We start from the raw sequence: 3,631 nt of genomic DNA, 5'->3' as shown, positions 1-3,631 counted from the left end.
TTTATGCCCCCAATGGAGAGCATATAAGTGATCGGACCGTCCGTCCATCTGTCTGTCTTTCCGTCACACTTTGCATTTAGGTTTGGCATTTAGATTTCATAAAATGCTCATAACTTCTATGTCGCTTCAGATAGCACTTTGATGTTTGGCATGCATGTTTATTTCATGGAGCTGCACATTTTGAGTGATGAAAGGTCAAGGTCAACCTTTAAGGTCAAAAGTCAAATATAATTCTTCAAAGCGACGCAGAAGGGAGCATTGTGTTTTTGACAAACACATCTCTTGTTATGTTTGATTTCTTGGTATAAGATTATATACTGCGAGTCTGAATCCCCTTTGAAGTCAATGCTATTTTTCCTCAGCTGATGGTGAAATTCCATGCCCCTAGTAACAAAATGCACTGCGATTACGTACCATGCTGCTTATCGTAGTATCACTGGAGAGTTATCATACTTCTGAAGATAAGTTGCTGCTTTCCCAAGGTCTTATTTTGTCAGGATTTCTGTATGCTGTGTAGGCCTTGACAGCCCAGCTTCTGTCCTGCTTTAGAGTGCGGTTGCTCCGTACAAACTCAATATCTCAAACTATTTCAAAGTTTCTGCTAGATTGACCAATGTGTTCCTGTGGTATTCATTTCTGTGGTGCTCTGGCAGTGACTGCTCACTTTTTTCGTTGGGTTTAGGCGTGGCCTCGCAATACAACTTGCGCAGTTTTTAGCCAAATCTTCCTTTCCCACTGTCTCGAAATCTAAGTTCCGGCCATATACCTCCTGATGCCAGTCTGAAAAAATTATATAGACACTATATAATTATTTATTTTATATAAAAATTAGGAAATAATTTCTTTTAAACACACACTGTGGTTGCATTCCCGACAGGTCTTAAAAGTACGTTCATGTAATCTACCCAAGTATAGGTCTTAAAAGTTTGTTTTTTCAATGCTCTATTTGATACTGAAACAATTACTTTCAGATTAAAGGGGCACATTGATTATATATCTGTGTGCCTTTATAGAACAGAATTTTATGTTGTTGTTTTTTTCTGAATAACTGTATAACAAACCCTCAGACTTTTCTTTGATTTAAGGCAACTGTGTCTTGTTTGGAGCTCATAATTCAAGTTTTAACACAAAAAAAACAACAATAGAACTATATTACAGTCTGAACTCAATCAATGAATTGGAACTATGTCCTCCGTTAGCTCCACTTATTCATTTACCTACCTGTTCGGTTCACTTTTTGAACGCTAGAACAAATATCAAACATGTGCCTTATTCTTCTGGTATATTTGAATCTGAATTTCTTAGGACAGACTGTACTAACTTTTTCTTTTTACTGGCAAATTAGTTAATAAGTATGAACGACTTTGAACATAAAGCTTATGTGTACATCTCCTGCCTTCAGCTGTACTCTTGCAATGACCCTTATGTGTATTTGACATACTCCTTAATAAACATTTAAATCAAACAGATTCCCGTACTTTAAACGGATATGAAGTTTAAATACATTTAATAAAAAAAGTTTTATTGTTGCCACATTTCCAAGAAAAAAACAACATAACAATCAAATCCATATATTTGTTTTTATTGACACCAGGTATAAAACACAATACTTCACAAGTTGATAATCCATGTCTTGCTGATCCTGGTTTTACCATGTTAACCAACACTGTGTTAGTCTGTTATTTACAAGTTCTAGTTAATCTCAGGTCACATGCACTCTATTGTATGATTTAAACTAGTGAAGCTTGATGGCTAGGGATCGCAACCTTAACCAGTATGGGAAATAAAGGAACCAAATTTTATTGGAAACTATAATGCATTCTTCCATGCTAGGAAGATAACTTGACACACAAAAATGTGAAAATTTACATAGCCATCTCAGTAATAATTTAATTGGAAAGCAAACTTACTCATTGCCGTGCCGCAGTATTTTGTTTCTGCATGTTAACTCTGCTTTTAAGTTAAAAAAACACTTAAACCATAAACCATCACGATTTCTTTAAGAATATCATAATTGTTCCATATATCTAAAATTAAGTCCAGCAATATTCCATGAAATAGTATTAAATGTGTCGGGTAAACACGCGTCCTTGTTTACTGAGCCCTGGCGTGATCCCCAGTTGACCGACAATTCAAACAGTTTGTTGTCTTCGGAGGTCACCACTCCCATCATTGTTTCTGATTTTTCATCAGTATGGCAGAGGTAGAACTCCGTCCCGTGGTCAACCCTAACCTGATCCACATGCCATAAGTCTTCAGAACAGCCAGGCTGTTCAAAGTTGCAAAATATTAACTTAATTATACATTATCAATCTATTTGGTTTTACAACCATATTCACTGCTTGTAATGACAAACTCACATAAAAAAAACTGTGGTACACCATGCATAATTAAGTCCCTGAAAATAAACACAAAAATAATGAAGCATACATTGTGAAAGAAATTGGGTCTTGATAAATAAGTCCCAGCAAAATAATCATTCAATATAAAGAAGTGAAACTCCAGCTGCTAGAGCAAGCAATACAGCATACATTTTAATACACAGGCAATTTCTAATTATTTTACTACAAAGTTTTTTTCTCTTCAAATTTTGAACGATTTCCTGAATTTCTTCTCTTCCATAATTTATGGTCAGTGTCCTGTTAAAATTTCTGAGCTCTTATCCATCTTCTGAGATGCGCATCAGGTCATCCAGTGTTGATTCTTTCATGCTTGTTCTGTATTTGGATTTAATCGTATTCTGGGTGCCAAAATCCCTTTCACGCTGCACACTGGTCACAGAAATCACAATGCAACATTTCAATATTGCAGTCATGTTTGGAAGATCTCCAGATTTCATAAGTATAGCTGTCATCTGCACAACACTGAATTTACTGTAACTGCTTTTAAGCAACCTTTTGTACAGCCTGAACTCCATTGTTTCTTCTTCCACTTTTGAGATCTGTCTCACAAAGTGGGTTGCCAGCTTTTTGATCTCCTCTGTGCCATAACTGGCGACTTAGTCAGATGTGCTAATATTTTCAGGTATGATCACTTTCATGCACTCAAGAATTTCTGTCTCAATGAACCTGTTTTTCAGGTTGTTTGTAAGTTTTGACAGGTAGTTTGGTGCAACATTGCTGAGGAAATCCTTCTGATGTGTGTTACTCCTCAGCTCTGATGAGTAGTCGACACTTTAATTTTCATCCTCACTTGCTTCATCACCGCTAAAGCCTTCAAATGGTACATTTTCTTTGGTTGGCTTTGATTTTTCACTTTGTCTTTATTAACTTGGACAAAGTTTATTCACAAACACACCATTAACCTCAGTCATTTCCTTTAGAGAAGCACAGGCGTTCTCAATTTTTTTTAAAGGTCAGGGTGGAGCATCGGAAGGGCAGGGCGGAGCTTCGGAAGGGCAGGGCAGTGCGCCCTTCGATTTAGGGCTAGCTGGAGCACTGGACATTTGAACTTGACACATCATTGGTAGATTGATCTCAATGATGGGAAATGCAGTGTAAAAGGCCCATAGCTCCTGCTCTCATAATTAAATCGTTATTGCCCTCGTGAAGTGCAATTTTGTCCAGGCCAATAGTTCTAGACTTGTGAAGTCCTGCAATTTTGTCCAGGCCAATAGTTCTAGACTTGTGAA

This window comes from Dreissena polymorpha, chromosome 5 (genome assembly GCF_020536995.1).
Source record: "Dreissena polymorpha isolate Duluth1 chromosome 5, UMN_Dpol_1.0, whole genome shotgun sequence".
In the NCBI taxonomy this organism is placed as follows: Eukaryota; Metazoa; Mollusca; class Bivalvia; order Myida; family Dreissenidae; genus Dreissena; species Dreissena polymorpha.
Note: the sequence above shows the minus strand (reverse complement) of the source record.